The sequence below is a fragment of the Pseudopodoces humilis genome, chromosome 11, assembly GCF_049639895.1.
Source record: "Pseudopodoces humilis isolate 2021_Gansu_Grassland_sample_001 chromosome 11, ASM4963989v1, whole genome shotgun sequence".
In the NCBI taxonomy this organism is placed as follows: Eukaryota; Metazoa; Chordata; class Aves; order Passeriformes; family Paridae; genus Pseudopodoces; species Pseudopodoces humilis.
In genome coordinates, this window is record NC_142210.1 from 23,911,709 (window position 1) to 23,933,504 (window position 21,796).

Sequence of the window (21,796 nt, forward strand, 5' to 3'; positions counted from 1 at the left end):
TAGGAGCCTGTTGCAATGGCTTTGTCAAAAGCCTGTTTGAATGTAAATTCATAGTTATCTTTTGCACTATCTTTAATATTCTTGACATGGATTTTATTGTGTGTCAAACCTCAGGCCAGCTGCCTGCCACAACCATTAATGAAACATCTTAGGAAATAAATCTCAGTCTTTATACAATATTTTTAAAAACCTGAAACATTAGATGTCAGCGAAAAAGGTGGAACGGCATCCTTTTTTTTTTCCCCCTGCACAGTAAAGCATCAGAGATGGAGCAGTTTTACAGCTTCCCTACACAATTAGATTGAATTATTGTGCAAATGCTATTATGCCATAAGCCTAAATTCCAAAGTCTGCAGGAATATTTTAGGTGCTTGTACAGATCTGTTATCTTCATTGAAGGTGTGACAGCTTATTCCACCCGTACAGATCTATAATTTTTAAGGTTTTCATTATTAAAATGCTCTCCCCCATCGCCTGTAGGGTGACACCGCTCAAGGAGGTGGCTGGAGTTGGGAAATTTAGCTCCTTGTAATTCATGGAGCAGCCGTGGTGGTCTGCAGGCTGTGCCAGCTCCTCTGCCACCCAACTCCTGCAAAAGGGGGGGGAATCGAAATGTGCTCAATGAGACCTTTCAACCACATTGTTATGATTAATTAAAGAGAGACCCAGAGCTAAAACCTCGTTTAATAACCAGCCTTGTAGCTCCAACTTGGCGTTTTCACCAACATTTTTAGAGCATCAGTGGGTCACGTAATTAGAGAGCAATCCTGTTCAACCTAATCAATAAAGAGTCGTCACCACCACTGGACACATCCATAGCCAAGGATTTTTTTGCTCATTAGTAGAGTTTATTTTAGTTATTCTTAGTTTTGCTGCCTCAGATTGAGCACTGAAAATCAGCTCTCTTCACTTTAACTGGTTTTGAAAGCATTTCTGACAATGCCTGGGCTGTCAAATGCAGGGTTTGGGCATCATCACTGGGTCAGCCACGCTGGGAGCTGCAGCCCCCCAGGTTTTCTCAGGAAAACCCACACTAGGCATTGGCATTTTTCCCAAATGGGAGATGGGGAACGGGTATGAACACCTCGACCCCAGCTGGGTGGCCCCAGGAGGGCGTTTGCACCTTCCCAGAGCAGAGAAAGGACCAAAGTGCTGGAGAAGCTGAGCTCCTGAGCTCCCCTGGCCATCAGAGCACCTGCATGAAACCTCTCCCTCCCTGAGTGTGTGTAAAATGCTGTTTGAAGGACGAATGCTGTCCCATCAAACAGGAGCTTCCTGCGCGGCAGCCGCTTCCCAGGAGCCACTTCCTGGGCTCTGGACTTTGCTGGCTTTGGAGGAGCCTTTGCAGAAGCAACATTTGGCTCTCTTGGAGCTTTTGGACACAAGATGTGACAAATTCCTGCTCCTTCGTGGAGTTCTGAATGAAGGAAATCCACAAGAAGTCCAACAGGGATCACATTTGATCAGTGACTGAAAATGAGGTGAATTTGGACAAAACAGCCCCACGTTGCTCCCTGGAGACACTCTGGTTGAGGGGTGGTGACCTGTACCAGGTGTTTTGGTGGCCTGGCAGCACAGTGTCCCCTGGCACACCCCAGGGAGGGGACACAGCGGGATCATGGTCACTGTGCTGGGACACATCCCTTGGATGCACCTTGGCCCTGCCTCGGCCTCCTCCCCACCAGCTTGGGCAGAGCTGTCACTGTGAACTTCCCAGCAACCCCTTCCCTGACTCCTCAGCAAGACGAGATTTCACCTCTCAAGGGCCACAAAGACTTGCTGATCTCAGATGGTGTCTCTGGTGCAAGGATTTAATGCCCTTTGCTGGGCAGCCACGTTCCCACCTCACTCCTCCTCCTGATGGAGCTGGACATCTTCCCCCTTCCTGAGACATTCTCGCTGTATCCTTCCACATGTCTGTACTCAGTGCCTTCGAGAAAGCAAATACAATTTTATTAAATTCTGTGCATGAGTTGGACCATAAAAGGAAGGGGATTATGGACACGTTGTAGCAGCTTTATGAAGGGAGGTGTCCCTGTGTTTCTGAGATTCACTCTGACTGAGGGCTTCAGGATTGGGAATTCATATTTTTTTTTATAAATGCCATGCTGGTATTGTGCTCCCACCTCTGCAAATCCATAATTAGAACTCAGTTTTTCATTACAAACTGGAAACGTAAATATTTCTGTGGTCTTTGATGGAATTTAACTTCTGCAGCAAATAATATCTGCACATGTGTTTCCTATCTTGTTCTTTCCCGTGTAATACCAGGCATGCTGCAGCCAGTAAAATATTCTTATGAAAGTCCCTTTGCTGCAAGTCTTGACCAAAAAATCCATGGCTTTCTATCAAAAGTGTTCCTGAGGGTTCCTGGGGGCCAGCAGAGCTCTCGTGGTTGGAAAGGCCACGGCAGGAGCAGCTTTGTCCTTGGTGGTCACAGCTTCAGGGGGTGTCCCATCCACGAGATCCTTTACTCTGTACCAGAAACCCTCACATCTCCTTTTCCCCCCAGTGTCAGGGGAAGCCAGGCTGCTGCTGGGTGATTTTGGGAGGCTGTGAAGCCCCAGCCCCCTTGGAGAGCGAGGCTGAGCATCCCTGGGCTCTGCAGCCCGGCAGGGAGGGAGGGAGGGCCACACCAGTCCTGTGTGACCTGGAGGAGAATCAGGCCTTGACATTTAAAATTGAGTTAGACTGATATTTAAAACAGAGATAAACTGACATTTAGAAGAGTCCAATGTTCTGTTGTTTCGATTTGCTTCTTTTTTCTTCTTTTCTTTCCTCGTTTTTCATGGCTCAAGGCTCCACCACATTGGAAGTGGCTCACTGGGGGTGTGCTGCTGGATCATGACCTGCAGGGACCCCGGGACTGAGGTCTCACTCTTGTTCCTCCAACCCTACAAGCAACAAGGAACCTCCTGGATGGCTCCAGTGGGATGCAGTGTTGTCCTCACCCGTTAATGTGTCAAAACGCAACACCAAAACCAGCTTGAGATCGTTCCCGAGCCGTCGGGAGCAATGCCAGCTTAAATTGTATTAAAATGTTGGTCAACAGTGCTAAAAGGCGGCATTGTAGATTAATAATATCAAGAGAAATCTAAAAACCTCATCTCATTTTCGGAGCCCTGCATTTGGTTTTCTTCTCTCACTCTCTGCTGGAACAGCCAAGAACTGGTTTGGTTCCTTCTGTGCCCCAGTGAGCCCAGAGAAATGAGCTTTTCCAGCTCCCACTCATCAGCGTGGCCCTGCAGCCACGGGCTGCAAATCCCACTGGGAGATGTATATTTGTTTTTAAAAAGTCCTATCAGAATCTGGATCTGCTTCTGCAATTGTCTCTAGTGCTGAAATACAAGTTTAGGGGGCTGCAAACACCAGCGTTGGGAGAGGGCTGAGAGAATGGCATTCCTTTCAAGTCAGATTTGCACAAAGCACAAAAAATCCGAGGAAAAATAATCTTTAAATAAGTTACCAGTTGTGAACTTTATAACGGTGCCAGCCATTAACAATAGACCCTCTTGGAGTGGGTTCTGCTCCCTTCCCATTACAATTTTTTCTTTCTGCAAGGTCATTTTGGGTCCTCAGCCTCAATAATTATTTGCTCCACCAGCCGTTGTAGACAGGGCTGTCTTCAGCCTCTCAGCTCGGAGGGAGAAACCCGATCACGCCGTGGGATCCTTCCCAAATCTCTGCTGGCAAAAATGGCTTTATTTTACCCAGAACAAGGATGACAAGGGGTGTCTCCACGAGGCTCTGGCACCTCTTGGGCTCTGCCTCCTGCCCGTGGCCCCGGAGGCGGCGGGAAGGATGGGGCTCTTCCGTGGGGGTGAAGCCTGGCTGGGCTTTTCCAGCATTCCCATTGTTGCACAGCTGAATCCAATCACTGCTATTTGTTTTTCAAAACAGGGCCCAGCTCCCTGTTGCTGGATGATGTTTTCATCCGCTGACATTTGGAAGAGCTATTTCAAAACAAGCTGAGACGGTTTCTAGAATGCCTCTATTTTTAAGGTTTTATCGAAATCAGCTTTTAATTATCTGTTTGGAAATAATTGTTAGTAAACAGCTCCGTGCCTGCTCTGAAGGCATTCACCAGACCTGTAAAAACCAGCTAAAAATGGCACGTTTGGGGAAAGGAGATGATTTTTCCAAACCCAAAGAGTGATGAGATAATGCTCAAGCCCATGTGCTGCATCCCAGACAACGTGGCTGTGATTAACCATTTCCTTCAGCTCCTGAATCGTTGCTCCCCTCAAGAATAAAGGTAGAAAGAAGTTATTTAAAAAAGAAACGGCCTTTTCCTTGGAAAACCCACAGCTGGGCTCTCCTGCCTGGGGGAAGCTCCCAGCAGGGGCAGATTTCAGGAATTTCTGAGCATCCTGTTGTGACGGAGGGTCATTCTGGGGGATGCATTTTATGAAGGTTGGGAAATTGGTTTTGCTTGGTTAGGACCCTCTTCAAATGATCTGCCAGGACTTCAGGATGTCGAGGAAGAAAAGGGAGAAGAAATTAAGGCCTTCAGAAGACAATTTTGACCTGCTGAGCTGTTGTGTCTCCTGATCCCGCCACAAAGAGCTACCAGATGTCCCTGTCTCATTTCCAGGAGTGTTTCAATAATTTACATTCCCAGGAAAACGAGAAGCCCAAAAACCAAGGCTGACTCACGTCTGCTGCGGCCACGGGCTTTGCCCGCTTGCCATCACCACATGCAGCCCCGCAACAACCAATTACTCATAATTAATTATCAGCAAATTGTCAGAGTGGAGTTTAGGCCTCATGTCTGTAATGTCACCTCACAATTAATTTAATTCACCCCCAGCCTAACCCAGGTTTGACTCTGGGGCTTTGCTCACTCAAAGACAACAATCCCTGTGCCTGGATCTGAAGGAAAGGTTGCCAAAACCTTCTGAGGAGTGAGGGAACCTGCAGGAATGCTTTCCAGTGAAGCATCAATGGGATGGGAGAGGCCCCAGCAGCAGGGCCCAGATGACATGGGGACATTTGGACATTTGGTCTCCGGTGAATGAGGAGGTTTTGGAACGGTTGTGACCTCTGAGGAGGTGAGGTCTCATGGAATCACAGCCCATGGAATGGTTTGGGTTGGAAGGGACCATCTCATTCCAACCCCTGCCACGGGCAGGGACACCACGGAGCTTCCCTGGCTGCAGCACACCCACCTTGCAAGACTTTTGGCAATTTTTAGTGACCTGCCAGAATCTGGCTCTCTTGGTACAAAGGGCACATTCCAAATGAAGATGAAGACTGTTTAAATCCCACCTGGCAGAGCCAAGCTAATCAATTTACCTTATCAAGCTCCAACGTCTAATTAGATGTTCCCAAGCTGGGTTCAGCTCGTCCTGGAGGCAGTGTAGCCCTTTTATTACTTTCTACAACTTAATCACTGTGCTTTAAAGACATTTTCTCTGAATTGCTCAAAGGTTAGCCCCTCTGTCAATTTAAGTCAATATCCTCTTCTTTTCAAAATTAATTGCTATTAATTAATCACCATCTGAAGGAGTTTATTGGTATTGATTGGGTCCCTTTTGTGTGTTTCTGTGAGATCTCTCATTGGTCCTCCTGGCTGGGTTTGTTTTTCACCCACGCCACAGAGCCCCTTTGGGTGAGTGTGGGTTACCAATGTCTCCAGACAAACATCCCAACCTCCAGGAGAATCCTTCTGCCACAGAATATCCATGGTGTAGGTTCCTCTGCATTTTATGGGATTCCCTGTTCTTCCTGAGTCACTTCAAATATCACAGCCCTTCTTTCAAACCTGTTCTCAGCGCTTTGGAAACGTGTCTTGGTTTTGGGTTCCTCTTTCCCGTGTCCACAGGACTGAGGAGCTGTCCCAGCACCCACCTCTCAGTGGTGTGACCTTTGGGCACGGATTGGGGCCATTTAATCAGGACAAGACCCCACATCTTTCCCTGCTTCACCTGCAGTGGAAGGAGAAGACCTCACCATAAACCCTCTGTGCAAGGCTCTGCTTCTGGCTGCTCTGCGGCGCTGGCGGGGGGCAGGAGGGTGATGATGGAAAAGCATTAATTTGCTTTCAAGTTTTGCACTGTTATTGGCATTTTCTCTCCGACCTTTTTCCCAGTGTAATCAAATAGCAGCGATCAATACATTAAAAGTCAGTTTTCCTTGGAAGCCTCTCCTGGCAATGTGGAGTGACCAGTGCGGCACCGTCTTCCCAGTCAATCATTAAACTGGAGTTTGGGGGGGTTAAAAAGACCCCAGGTCATGCTGGGACCTCACAGAGTGGGGAAATGCCACAGGAGTGAGGATGGTGGTAGGAAGATATTTCACACTGAAGGAGAACCTGCACAATAAAGTGTTTTTCACAGAATGAGGAGCCATTTAAACACAGCTTAATCTTGGGATCAGTTTTGTTCCGACAGACCCGTCAGCAGCAGGGACTGAGACCCTTCAGACCTCACCCCCTGACCTTGGGACACCCTCAGGATGATGCACACCCGAGAGGAGAACCAGCCATCCTTCCCAACCTGCCAGCAGGACCCACCCCAGCTCCTCCCCTGAGGATGAGCAGGGAGTGATTCCTAAAGCAGAGCTTCCCACCAAAAACCCCGATGGCTTTTCCAGCTGGTGGACGGGGTTCCCATGGTCCCTGCAGTCGGTGACAGCACAGCCCAGTGTCTGATCCAGGACTCCAGGAGACACGTTCCAGGCTGCTGAGCCCTGTCATTTGTCAGCCTGTGAAAAGACAGAATTCCTCCTCTCCAAAGCTTCCCCAGCTCCCCGGGGATGTCGTCAGCGGCTTTCACCGCCTGGAAAAAAATGTCATTTTTCTTTTTAAAGAGTACTACAATTATTATCACCAGGCCTCGGGGCACTTCACCCCAAATCACACAATGCTATTTCGGGTCTCTCTTTTACCACAAATGTTCAAAACCAGCTGCTTAAATCCAGTTTTCAAAAGTGAATTGGGCATTTAGCAGCCCGGGAGTCTCTTGGTTTCTCTGAGATCCTGTGGCAGCCTCCAGCCAGCCAGGAGCACCCAGAGGCTCCATCCCGAGGCCAGGAACCACCTCAGGAGTGCCTTTCTGGGATCCTTCAGGGTTAGAAGGGTTTGCTGGAACTTTTCTCCTTGCCTCGCTCTTCAGGATGCCCAGATGTGAGGATCCAGCTGTGCAGCACTGGCTCAGGCAGGGTCACGCTCACTCGCCCCACAGAAAATATGGATTATATTTTGTACATAAGGCTTTTTGGATTAATCCTTGCTGAATTTGAGGGGCTAGTTACTGCCGGGACAGGGCCTAGAGGAGTTTTTCCCTCTGCAGCCTCTCCTGACTGTGTTTACGGGTGAGTTTCCCTGAGCACCTCCAAGACTGAAAGCTTTTTTTTTTTACGAGACAGATGGAGCTGTTCTTTCCAAGAGTGAGCAATATTTAACCTTAAGCACTTTCAAATCCGGCCTCAGGAATATTGAGATGAAAGGCTCGTGGCACTAAGCTCCTTTCAAATGGATATTGCAGCAGAGCTGCCTGGACATTTGTCTGGCTGAACCTGAGCAGTGTTTAACATGCTGCCGGTGTGCCCGCGCTCCTCGAGGAGCCCCGACAAGAATAAATACTCGTCTTTCAGATTTAATTTCCAGCGGCGGCTCCGCTCTCGCTATTGTGTTTCTTCTGAGCATCCTTTATTGGACTTGAAGTTCCTGAGAGTGGCAGGGAGGGTGTGGTGAGATGGCTTCACCCTCTCCTTGTCAGTGACCAGTCCAGCTCCTGTGGCTGGGGGTGGGACAGGGACAACAGCCTCAGCATCACCGTGACGCTGCTCAGCAGCACCAGGAGCGATGCCCGCGTGGTTTGGGTGGGAAAGGACATCAAAAATCATCTCCTTCCAACCCCTGCTGTGGGCAGGGACACCTTCCACCATCCCAGGCTGCTCCAAGCCCCATCCAACCTGTCCTTGGGCACTTCCAGGGATCCAGGGGCAGCCAGAGCTTTTCTGGGCACCCTGTGCCAGGGCCTGCCCACCCTCGTGGCCGGGAATTCCTTGCCAATATCCAATTTAAATCTACACTCTTTCAGTTTAAATCCATGAGTTGTAATTATTGAAATGACAATATTCAATCAACGGAATTATAGAGTGATTTGAGTTGCAGAATAACAGCTGGAGAGAATGAAATGAGACGTAAAAATATATTTTCGAGAGCTTTTAGGTTTTCTCTTGGCCTGTTGATCGGATTCTTTACACACAAATCCTCATCTCAAAGTTGTGCACTGTGGGGGGAAGGGGGTGACTTTCTCCTCACCCCACAAAACTCGGGCACTTCTCAGGTTTTCTTAGGCTCTTGTGTTTCCTCGGAGTTTTCCAGGGAGCCCCTTTTGGCTTTGTCCTCTGCAGTGGCCCCATGGCCCAGCCACGATCTGTATTTGTCTTGATCAGGATATTAAACCCCAGTCGAGCACAAAGCACCGAGGTCCCAGTGCACCACTGTTGAACTAAGAAATCATTATCATCAGCCAGAGGAGAAGGATGGATGATGGATAATGGGTCTCTCCCTGCCCAGCGATCATTACGCTCCTGCCGATGAGGCAGCAACTGTCTTAAGTCCCATTAGTGGATGATGGGCTGTCTGGAAGAGGATCCTCATTCCTGGGCAGGCAGCTCACTGCCTTAACCCCGCCGTGGAGCGACTGTCCCCTCCCAGCCCAGCCCCCAGCATGTGGGAAAGGCGGAACGGCAGCTCCACGAGGCAGAAAAATGCAGAAACTGGAGCTGAGAGGCAAAATTCACCTTCCCAAAGGGTCTGCTGGGCAAAAAAATCATACATTTAGGGAAGTGTTAGTGCAGGTCTGAGGGAGTTTGAGAGTTTGTAACTGAGAGGTGTCTGCTGGTGACTTTTATGTCTGCCCAGCTCAGCGAGGGTTAAACTCCCCCCAGCATTGATGGAGCATTGATGGCCGGGCTGGGGGGTGCTGGGGGAGCAGAGACAGCGATGTCACCCTGAGAGATGCTCAGAGCTCTGCACACCCGTGTCACAGCCAGTCTGGGGGGTGGGCAGCGAAATGGGAACGAGCTGGACTGCAAAACTTCTTCAGCTGTGAAGGGAGGACACGTGGGAACCCCACCATCCCCGGGGTGAGGAGGGATCCATCCCCGGGGTGAGGAGGGATCCATCCCCGGGGTGAGGAGGGATCCATCCCCGGGGTGAGGAGGAATCCATCCCCGGGGTGAGGAGGGATCCATCCCCGGGGTGAGGAGGGATCCATCCCCGGGGTGAGGAGGGATCCATCCCTGGGGTAATGAGGGAACCATCCCTGGGGTGATGAGGGAACCATCCCCAAACTGATGTAAGAACCATCCTCAAAGCGATGTAGGAACCACTCCCAGGATGGAGCAGGGGGAGGTGAGGATGCCTCCAGGGGTGGGGGAACAGCTCAGATACCCATCTGAGCAGCCCTGTGGGCTCCTGGTACCCATTGCCAATGTTGGCTGGGAAATGGCATGGGAAGAGCCAGGTCTCTCCTGACCCTGCAGACTCAGAGAGGGCTTCCTGTCACAGCCAGCTCTGTTTTCATGGACTTCTCTCCTGGTGCCGTGTGATCCCTGAGTCCTGCAGCTCTGCATGGTACGGGAGGCATCTGATAACCCCAGAATAGTTTGGGTTGGAAGGGACCTTGAAAATCATCCCATTCCAACCCCCTGCCATGGGTAGAGAGACCTTCCACTATCCCAGATTGCTCCAAACTGTCCTTGGGCACTTCCAGGGATCCAGGAGCAGCCACAGCTTCTCTGGGCAGCCTGTGCCAGGGCCTGCCCACCCTCCCTGGGAGGAATTCCTTCCTATTCACAGAATCAGAGAATCACAGAGTTTGACAGGACCCACAAAGATCACTGAGCCCCGAGCTCCAGCTGGGACCTTCCACCACAAAGGATATCTAATCCAGCATCTGATCTGAACCTCTCAGTTTAATGCCCCATCCCTCTTTAAAAGCGTTTGCGGATCTCAGTAATTTTAAGTAAACTTTGAGAAATTGAATTTTAAGTCATATCTAAATCAGATCCTTCCCTGGCCTGTGACCTGGGCACAGGGTAATGAACAGAGGTATCTGCTGGGTGTCCCCGGGGAGCAGCTCTTCCCTTGGCAGCTTCACTCTCGATTACACAGCCCTGCCTGCTGTGATTCATCCTGACGTGATCCCCTGGTGATGAGAGCCCAGGACAGGATCCTGTGTTTAGCTGGAAATACATTTAAAAATGCATTCTGGAGGGTTTTCTTTAAATTATTAAAGAACAGTAATTCACCTTTTAAACTCACCAAGATGTAAAGCACTTTATGGACTATCTTTCAAATCGTTTTAAAAATCTTCAGATCCCTCTCTTGGTGCTCTCATAACTATTTAGTAAAACAATAATAAAACCAAAACCGATACAAATGTTGCCTGTTGTTTAGAGAAGTAAATATCCTTGGTAAGTCTTAGCAAAGCACTTACAACAGAGTGGTTTGGATGCAGTCCAGACTGTTCAATAGTTAATATATTATTCATATTAATAAAATAATGTTTGGAAAGGCACCAACAGTCATAATCTGTGCAGCCAGAGATGGGGTTTAGCAGTTAGTTGACAATTAGTTACCAGTCGAGGGTTTCCCATGTTTCTCTGAGTTTTACTGGGATGTGAAGAGGATTTCAAGCCATGTCACTGTCACAGCTGTGATTTACTCAGCATTCCCCGTGTCCCAGCCAAGCCTCTCCTGGGCCCTGGGGCTGGGCTTTCACCCAGGGGGCTCCACGCGTTGTAAAATCAAATCCCAGAGGGACAGAAAGTTTGCGAAGTTCCTGGGTGCCCTGGCTGGGGACCCCCTGTGCCCCTGGCACCGGCCAGAGCCCTCCCAGCAGCTTGGAGGGGCTGAACCCTCTTGCCAGAGCAGAGGAAAACAAACGAGCCATTTGTAACCCTTAATTTAAACAGCTCCCGAAGTAATAGTATAAATAGTATAATGCAATTGTAATGGCTGATGAATTATGCATGCAGCCTGTTCCCTCTTTGAATATGCATGAGGCAGGAAATCGCCAAGTGGCACAATATTGCTGCTTTAGTGCTTACTTAGAGCCCTGCCCGGGGCTCTGGGGACAGCCAGCCCAGGGCTGCACTCCCCTGGCTCCTGCTCAGCACAGGGATGCTCCAAACCTGCTGAGAAAGAGCTTCTGCTCGGGACAAACACAGCAGCAAACCCTGCTCTTCCAGCCTTGGGAGAGGAAGGTACAAATATCAGAGCCAGCCCCAGCTTTGTACAGTCTGGCTTAAAAATCAGGGTAATATCAAACTAGTTCTAGGAGCTGAAGCAAATAAATTAATTTCAGTGACAGGAATAAAGTGGATCTAATTAGAAGTCCCTCTGCAGTGCCTCATTAGGGTGGTTGGTAAGTAAATGAAATTTCAGCAGTAGTGAGTTAGACTATTTGTCTTGGGGTATTTTTAGGATTCACAAAATGCCAACAAACCGGGTTTTCCTCACAGAAAATTTCCTTCATCAGATGTCTGGGGGCCTTTTTCACAGAGCGTGGCACAGCCACTTCATTTACATTCCTTGGGCACTTGCCTCGCTCTCTGCAGCTCATTCATAAATTGAAACAAATCAAAGGGATTTTTGGAGACAAATGGATTTTAGCCGTCTCCCTGCCTGTAACTCCACAGAGCAACGTGCTGCTGGTGAATCTGAACACTTCACAAACTTCATCCCTTTTTCCCCTGGGAATAAACGACTCTTTCTGCCTTCTGTGGGTGCCACCATCCTCTGGCACAGACACCCCCATGGTGCAGGGTAATTTTATTACAGGCCTGTGCAGGAGCAGTCATTTGTCAGTCTTATTCAACTTGAGGCAGCTGTTGGTAACCTGCAATCCTGGATTGTCAGTCAGCAACCATTTCCCTTGACTTTCAGTGCCTAGAAAGTCATACCCCGTGGTAATTTAATGAGAGGGACATAAAAATTCTGGTCATACCCACCCAGCAGTGGTCCTGACAGATCATTTAGTGAGAAGCCCTCCTTTCAGGACACAGCCCTCCGATGGAAAGCGCAAAGTTATCCCCTTAATTATGTCCTCAACACATCAGAACCGCAAAACCCCAGCAATTCACGAGGTTGATATTTTTGGGATGTGCTGCCACCTCCGATCCCGTTGTTATTACAACACCACAAGGTCTGGATGTTGGGAATTTAATCAAATTAATGGAGCTGCTGTTCTGGAGAGGTGGCTGAGGGACACGTGCCCTGAGCAGGAGTCACCTGGAGCTGGGCTGAGGAACTCTGCTCCTTGATGAGGAAATGAGAGATCCCAGGAGCTCTGCACGCTGTTTGCAGCTTTCCAGGATTGGTTTGTTATGCAAAAAGAGGGTCTTTTTCTGCATAAAAGGTGAGGTTGCTGCCAGGGAAAGGTACAGGTTACATCTGTGTGAGGGCATTTGGGTGCTTTCTGCCTGGTCTTTCCATCAATAGGTGCTCACAGCCTCCCCTGACACCTGGAATGACAAGAACTGGGAATAGCAGGGGGAAAGCTTCCCAAAAACCTCCTTTTGTGGGACTGGGATAAAAACCTGCATGAGCTTTTGCCCCATTTGCAACCTGAATTTCTCCATTTAACAACAACCCCTGAGATGCTGGCAAAAGGTTTGGATTGGGATTTTGATGTTCAGCTTCCACCTCCAGAAATGCTGGAATTAAACACAATTTTTAAGGAGGATTGAAGTGTTCAAGGCCAGGTTGGACAGGGATTAGAGCAACCTGGGATAGTGGAAAGTGTCCTTGCTCATGGCATGGGGGTGGAATGAAAAGACTTTGAAGTCCCTCCTAAACCAAATAATTCTGTGATTTTAAGCCTGGTTTTAACACAAGAGCAGCCTTAAAGAGGTGGCCTAAAACTGCAGCCTACCCATTGCAATCAGTTCTAACAAGAACATAAATTTGAGCTGGGCTTTATTAGACCTCAGAGGTTTGCTCATCTAAATTAGCATAAAGTTCTTAACAAATTTTCAGCCAATGGCTGTGATTAACATCTTTATTAAAAATTTTTACATGGATTAAATTCAGACGCTTCCATTCTGTTCCACAGTGTGACTGCTTAGAAATTGGGCCACACAGGATGATTCATAAAGTTTAGATACCAGAATAACATCCTCAGGCAAGAATAATTTGATTTCCCCCCTCCCTTCAAACATGTTGCCATAGATTTTCCTAAATGTTTTACAAACAGTTATTAAAAGCACATTGAGAAGCTGAATTCCCTGTGGGCAAAATGTTTTTGTACTTAACTTTCATTTAATTCAAGAAAAAATCCCATCTGGTTGGCATTGCAGCAAAACATGGGAAAATCCTTACCCAGCTATCACAACACCACCGATGTGAACCCAAAGGTTGCTGGTGGCCACCTTCCCTCACCCCTCTGGGGCTGGGCAGAGCCAGGTTTGGCTCTGGGAGCCCCATCTGGGATCAAAACAAGGCAAAGCTTTGGGGGCTCAGACATTTCCCCCTTCCCAAGGTGGGATTTGTTGGATTCCCAGATTTTCTGGGCCCATCACACCACGGGTCATCGGGTATTTGCACAGTGGTGGCCCTGACTGAATCATATGGAATGGTTTGGATTGGAAGGACCTGAAGCTCATCCCATTGCACTCCTGCCATGGGCAGGGACACGTTCCCCACACCAGCTTGCTCAGGGTGGTATTAAACAATAAGTAGGTGCCGTGGGGCTAAATTTTCAAAATGTTCTTCCTTACAGCAGCCATCAGAGCCATCAAAACTACTCCAGCATTAATTTATGGAGATTCAAAATACGCATTTATCATCTTGTGCTTTTAAATAGCTCTTAACTGAGCAAATAGATGGGAATTTTAAAAAAACCCAACAAACCCCAACACCCAGCACCCTCTTTCAAATCTCCCTTCCCTTAGCAGCCCCGTAAATTTTCAATGTCATATTCCTGTGCATGGCTGCCCTTAATCTGACAGTGTCACAGGGATCTATCTTCATTTTCTCACTCTTTTCATAATCTAATCCTCAGCTCTAACATGCAATTAGTGCCCTCCTCGCCCCTCGCATACCAAGCAGGCTGATTGCTACAGCTTTCCCTGTGCAATCCATTTAGCCCCACGCCTCGTAATGAATATGTACATTTGGAGGACCTCGCCGAGGAGGGTCACAGGCAATCAACCTTGAATTCAATTATGCGAGTCAAGGTTAATGACTCTGCGCAGTGGTCAGAGATGAAATGGGGCTGTCACAGCTGCCAGTGCCGCGTGCCGGCAGCGCGACAGCTCCAGGACGAGGTGCTGGCACTGCCAAACCCCATTGTCCGGCTGGGCCTGGCTCCCAGTGGCATCGGGCAGGGCTGGTGGGGACACGGGCAATCTGTGACCCCGTGGGGACAGCGCTGCCACCCGGGCAAGGGGCACTGACAGAGGGTTTCTCACAGAACAAGGCTTTTAGTCTGCAGGAGAAACCCCAGCTCCAGCTCTGCCCCATCCCACGGTCCCTGCTCTGCAGGAGCCCTGACATCACACTCTGGGTTAGGCTGGAGGACCCACAGGGGCTCATCTGCTCCCGCTTCCCTGCTCATCCCGGAGCTCACGGCACAGGATTGTGTCTGGACAGCAGCGCCCAGCATGGCCTGGGTCCCCCACAGGTGGCTCTTTGCCCTCTCCAGCCATGCCAGGGCCCAGCATCAGCATCATCCCCATGGTGGGACCTGCCAGGAGAGGCTGCTCCAAGCCCAATCCTCACCCTCATCACCCCAAGGACAGATAATGTTTCAGGACAACTTCCCCGCTGATATTCAAATGGCACCCATTTCTTTTATTTCATCTCTCAGGGACACAATTTTTGGTTTGCTCCAGGACTAATGATGGTGTAAAAGAGCTTGGAGTAGGTTGGAGCTGGGGTTTTGGTGGGATCTGAAAAGAGTTTATAACATATTTCCATACCCACCCTGGTTCTGGGGTGTGCCAGCTCAGGACAAAGGTGTTTTGTGCAATGTGTTCACCCCAAACAGAACCAGAATCCAGAGCCAGCCCTGCCTCCCCCTGCCCATCCACGGCTTCCCACAGGGCTGCACACTGAGGAGGGAGTTATTTAGTACTGCAGACAAATTAAAAACATAAATAACCTTCGACTGTCGGAATCTTTTCAATAAAAACAAATTATGGGGTTTATGCATGTAAAGCAGTTTCTCTTGGTGTGAAGAATCTTTTACAGGTGATTTATGCTGTTATTAAATATGGGGCAATTTTTAGAACCAAATCACTGCTGTCATTTGGGGAGCATTACATTGTATTTAACACAAATTCCTAATGAATGTCTTTTTCAAAATGTTCTTCCAATGCTTAGATTTTAAAAGAGAAACCCCTTTCTTTAAAAATTATAATTTTGTTTATTTTGTCTTCTTTTCCTTCCTTTCCACTGAGAGAAAAAATCGGAGAGAGCAAAAGAACAACTGCAGCTCCCATAACTGGGCTGGGCAGAGATGCAGCTCAAGACCTGGCAGAGCATTTTAATATATCCGAACTCCTCCTCCATCACTTTAAAACATTTCCCATGCTCAGATGGGCATCCATGGCCTTCCAGCAGGTGCCCAACGCTCTCCCCACTGTCCACTGTCAGCAAGGATGTGCCTTAGGGAATGGAGGTTTGGAATATCCTCACAAATTCCTTGGTAAAAGCTGAGGAACCTTCTCGGATTATTTTACTTTTCTCAGTGTTTTTACAATCAAGGTTTTCAGGACTTGGGTGTGCAGGGCTGGGCAGCACAGCCATCCCAGGACAACCCTGGGAAATTGGTCCTGGGGAAAAGGGCATCTTGATTATTATATTTATGTTTAAAAGTGCCAGCTTTTACCTCTGCTCAGCACTGCAATGTCAGGGGATATGGGAGAGCCCCCTGAGTGGGGTCAGAGCCAAAACAGCTCCAGGCTGGGGCTGCTCCATCACCTCTTCCATGCTCTGATGGCAGAGACCTCCGTGGACCCAGTGCTGGGCTCCCCACGATGATGGGACACTTTTAATTGTACTGGTAATTAATGCAGGAGTCATTAATTGCTCCCTACAAACGGTGATAAAAAGGGAGGAAAAAATACAGATAGACAGGCTTAAGTCCCTTCCTGCTACTTAGAAACTGGATAAAGTTTCTGGAGATCTGTTCAGCTCTTCCACCAGGAATTAAACATCCAGAAATCAGCTCTCCTGGGCAGGAGGAACAAGCTTGTGAGTGCTTCAGTTGAGCCCTGGAAATCTGGGAAAGAATTAAACTTCCAGAAAAAAATATTTGGGTGAGACCCCATGGTCTGTGCCCAGGCTGAGGGGTCAGAAATCAGGAACTTTGAGAAATCCTAGGGATTGATCCCAAACAGGAGCAGCTCCTGCAAGTGGAAAGTTTAGAGGGAAGATTAAACAGGAGAAAAGCAGGGAAGTGCAGTGAGTGCTGCTCGTGGAGAGGTGACAGCCAGCATTAAGGGAAGGCTTTGTTGGTGTCCAATGTGATTTGTCTGCCACACAGATTCCTTCATAGCCCACGGAGACACCTCTCAGGATTTGCATGAGTTGGTTTGGGGTGTGGGGAGCCTCTAATGAGGATTCATCAATCCCCCGCTGCGGCGCGGACGCCTCCTGTTATTTCAGCTCCTGAAATGCAATTTTGGCCAAAGCCATAACATCACATTAGGAACAAACAGCAAATTGAGGCTTGTTCAGGAGGAGCAGCATGACAGGAGCAAAATGAAAACTTCTGAAGGGCTGGCAGAGCCCAGCTCAGAGCAGATCCATGTGCTCAGGAAGCCATGGAAAATCACTGCCATGGCTGGGTTTAAACTGTGGAGAATCCACTCTGCCCAGGATGTCCCAATCCTGGCCATTCTCAGAGACTGAGGAGTGGGATACTTTTAGGATTATCTGATTAGATCAATTTAAAATTGCTTTAATTACATTATTGGGTATCACAGCTCCAGAGGATGCTGTGAGAATGAATTAGGTGCCTAAACAGTTTGGATTTTAATTAGTCCATGAGTTTACTTAAAAAGTATAGGATCACATCTTCCAGGTTTTATTTCAGTTTCCTCCAAGTACCTAAAAAGTCTTTCAGGGGCTGTCAGGGAAAAGCAATGATCTAATTATGATATAAATGGTTAGCAGGGAAAAGGCTTTAGAGGGGAAGTCTGGAAAACAATTTGGTGTACAGGGGATACACTGGAGTGACTGGTACCCATGTCCTTACATTTCCAAAATAAATTGTTGTAGCAAAAAGTTGTAGCAAAATATATTCAGTTATAGCTGTGAGATCAGACATTTCAAACCAGTGTCATAGTTATACACATTTATATTAAATGATACTTTTGTATTACTGAAAGGCACCTCAAACCCAGACTTTCAGACACTTTTCTGGGATCCTCCAAAGCTTCCTCAATGAGCACTGAGTGTTAAATAAAGGTTTCCAAAGGATTTATCAGGTAAATGTTATGGATTGCTGTGATTTAATTTATGGGATTAGTTTGACTTTCAATTACCAGGCTTCACACTGAATCACTTTATATTTTGAGCTCTGTAAGTAGCACTCCTTACACTCGATCTTTCATTTGGGGAAGGATTATCAATAATTAGACACCATGGCCTTATTGATCAACTAATCAATAACCACATTAATCATGAGCAGCCTGAAAACAATTCACTCTTTGCATGAAAAGGAGTCGGTGCAATCAAATTAACACCCTGTGCCTCACCCCCTGCAGGAGGTACCTTTCTGAGAGAGGGGATCTCTGAACTTGCTGCTGCACACACAAGGAGGCTTTGCTCTTTTTTTGAACCTCTTAATTAAGTTTGGGTCGTTGTTTCTCAATTTTCTGCTGTTGATTTGTTACCAATGATAACTTTTGTCCCAAAAATGTGTTGGATTAGAGACAGAGAGTCTCCAAAGGTGCCAGTTTATCCCCACATGGGCAGTGCAGAAGGATAGCAGGGTGAACCCCAAGGCTGAGCTCTCATCTACATCCCCATCACCCCAAAGCTCAGCAGAGGTGAGCAGAGGTCCCCCAAACCAGCTGCTTCACATAAACGTGTCTCTCTGAGTTTTATCCCCTTTAATCACTCAAAATTTTCCCCAGGCATTCCAAAGAATTATACCTGCACATTATCCAAGTTACACAGGCTTTCCTCAATCCAGAGTGGAACACCTGATTAAGTTTGTATTTGCTGTTCTCGGTCATAAAAAATCATTTATAGCCAAGCCTCTCCATCAATCAGGTGAGACTATTAAGAAAACAACAAACTGCCCAATAAATTATCCTAATCTGCTGTAAAACTGATCTTAGTAATTAATTTAGTCAATTATATTTAACCAGTTGGCAAGTGGCCTAAATAATGTAATCGCATTGGGTTTTTTCACAGAATAAAACCTGAGAGAGCTGTAAAAATCATTCAGACTAGCATGGAACTGTAATTTTCTTTTGGGACGTGGCACAGAGCTGTGGCTCAGGTGGGCACACAGCCTCGGGCACAGCCAGAAATGGTTTTTGTGGTGCTAACTGGAGACCTCCTGGCTTTGCTGAGCCACATCCCCTTGCAGCTGTGTGGGATGGAGTGGATTTAGGGGGTCCCTGTCCATAGGTGGAGGGGATTCTGTTTGCTCTCAGCCCCTGGAATGGTCTCAAAGCTTTGGGCCTTGCTCAGGGGTCACTGCTCAGCCCCTACGGCTGAGGGAGAACCGATGCGAATCCACCAATTTCATGGGAGTTGGGCCTGCAGGCCTCAGCAAGTTTTGTTTATCGAGAGTCAAACAGCGATTCCTGACCTGGGTCAGAGCAGGATTTGTGTGTTTTGTGTGGTTTGTGTGTTCATTAATGCCCTGGATTTCCAGAGAAATCAGCAGATTGTGCACATCCTGCTGTTTGTTTCCTTCCTCTGAACAGGCCCTTGCTCCCTGCAGCAGGCCCTGCTTCTACACTTGGAAATACCAGCAGCTATTCAAAAGGGATTTTAATGGAGGCTTGCTGGATAACTGAGGTGAAATCCACGTGCTGCAATTTATGGAGTTAAATAAAGGCCGTGATGAAGGTCAGGGAGGGAGAATTTGCTACAGCAAACCCCAAAACGGAGCTGTTGGTGGGGTGGACATTGGGGGTGCCCTGTGCAGGGCTCCAGCACTGGAACCACATTCCCAGAGCTCCTGTGAAAGCCACCTGTGCCACCAGCAGGCACACAGGGAATTCCCAGCACGGCTGTTCCTGACCTCACCAGGCACGTTATCCCCGCTTTCCAGTGAAAAAATATTCCTTAATCACATCTTCTCGTTCTTTGCATTAATGAGGGGGCTCATTCCACGCTCCCCTCTCTATAAAAAGCAATAAAAACGTGGCAAAGCAGTGGTGTTTGCTCACCCCATCGTCACCCAAGCCTTGGAGAGCAACTGGAGCCTTTGTGTTTCACCCATGTGGATCCTGCCTGGGGCACGAGTGGGACATGGGGACAATGGGGGCTGCTCTGTGTGATGTCACAGGATGTGCCACCACCGTGAGGGGCTCAAGCTGCTGCCATGGAGTGTTTTAACTTGGAGAAGGAAAAAGTTTTGTGCTGTTAAGTGGCAACAGAGCCTCTCCTGGGAATGCTGCCAGGGACAGAGATCCTGTCCCCACACGGGGGACGGCAGGGAACAGCCAGTCCCCTCCCAATGCAATTAGTATTAGTTACCTCAGCTGTTTATTAATATAATACCCTCCAGTGTGTACATCAATACCGACATCCATACTCAGATCCACACATCCCTGGTTTCTTTGCTGGTGACTATGAACCAGACTGCTTTACCCTGGCAATTCCTCCTGCTCAGTGTGTGACGTGGAATCATGGAATCATGGAGATGCTAATATGGAAAACACCCTCTAAGATCAGGGAGTCTGACCATCCCCCAGCACTGCCAAGGCCACCAATGACCATGTGCCCAAGTGCCACATCCACACAGCTTTTAAATCCCTCCAGGGATGGAAATTCCACCACTACTCTGGGCAGCTGTCCCAGGACTGGACAACCTTTTCCATGAAGAAATTTTCCCAATATAAAACCTAAATCTCTTCTGGTGTAACTTGAGGCTGTTTTACTTGTTATTTGGGAAAAGAGACCAACCCTTACCTGGCTGCTCCCTTCTGCCAGGGAGTTGTGGGGAGCCACAAGGTCCCTCCTGAGCCTCCTTTTCTCCAAGCTGAGCCCCTTTCCCAGCTCCATCCCCTTCTCTGGACACTCCTGCTACATCCCACATCTCCATCAGTGTCCATGCCTCCATCCCACCCTTGGCAGGTTGGACTCTCACCACGTGCTGGGGCTCACGGAGGAGCAAGAACCCCTCAGCTCCATGCCCAGGGTGACTCCTCCCTGCCAACAGCACCGTGCAATAAAGACTGCCTTAAAAGCCCCATAAACCCAGCAATTATGAGACACGGAATGATCTGAGGCAGGGCTGGAGCAGAGGCCTCCTGCCTTTGATGTTTATTGCCACAGCGGAGCAAATCGGAACAATGCCGGGCTTCGTGAGCCCTTCTTAGCGCTCAGAATTTCACATTTGTTTCCAATTTTACCAGTTGCCATTGTGGGCTTTCCTCCTGCCATTGTCTGAAGGGTGCCGGTTGTAATTTCTCTTTTGTGCTCCGTAATTTGGAGCAGTCCAGGCCAGGCAGGAACATCTGCATGAAGGGCCCTGCCCTCCTGCACCGGCCGTGTTGGAAGGTCACTCTCCTCATAAACTTCGTTATCACTGTTGGTTTTATTCATTATATTTGACATATTAAGCTTCTGTATCTTGGCATAAAGGACACAATATTGCAGCATATTGGCAAGCTCATTTGCTTTTCACAGCCAGTGTTGTGTCCAAATAGCAGTCCCTGGGGAGCAACACGTGGATATAGACTGCAGGAAAATGAGCCTCAGCAGCAGGTGGCCTTTTGCAGCCTAATGAACACGGCAATCTGTTACCAGCACGGCGAGGCTTTTCACCAGACAATTAGGCAACTAAGCATGTAATTATTCAGGCCAACAAGAAGAGCCTCTTCTCTAATTTCATCTTTTCATTGCTGTTTACTCACCCACACTCCCCTCATTAATGAGAGATTTTCCAGTCTATGCTAATTGGTTTCAATAACATTCATTTCAGTTGAAAGGGAGCGATTCTGTTAATTGGGAATCGAAGGCGTCTTTTCATTTTGAGTGCGTCCTGCCATGGAAATCTGAACACTCTCAACAGGTTTGAGCTAATGAAATTAAGTTACACAGCCACTGGTGGTGTAATAGAAATAAAGTAATTTATTTTCACTGAAGCATGTGCTATAGGTCCTGAACAATTAATCCACTTGTTCGGGAGAGCCATTGGAGGAGGTGATTTGGAACAAACAAGGCTGCAGCTCCAGAGCTGCCGCTGCAATTCTCAGGGTGGTTTCACTGCTGAGCTCTTCAGCACCACCCAAAATGTTTAACAGGAACGAGAAGCATTTATGGAAACGCTAATTCTTTAAGAGCTGTTTGGGAAATAAAGGAACAGAGCACAGAGCTTGCCAGCCTGTTAAGTGTGAGGGTGGGTTAAAGCACCATAAAATAAATAAATGGTTGGTTCCCGGCTCTGAAATCAGAGCCCTCCACAGAGCATGTGGTGCTGAGAGGACTGGGGAGCTGTAATCCGATTTCTCCAGTGCTCAGGACCTGGACAGCAAGAGGGAACTGAAGCCCAGGTGTCAAATATGTTTGGGGTTTTTCATTGACCACAAGTACGAGGAATTCTTTTGAAGGAAAACTGAGATTTTCAATTATCTACGTAAC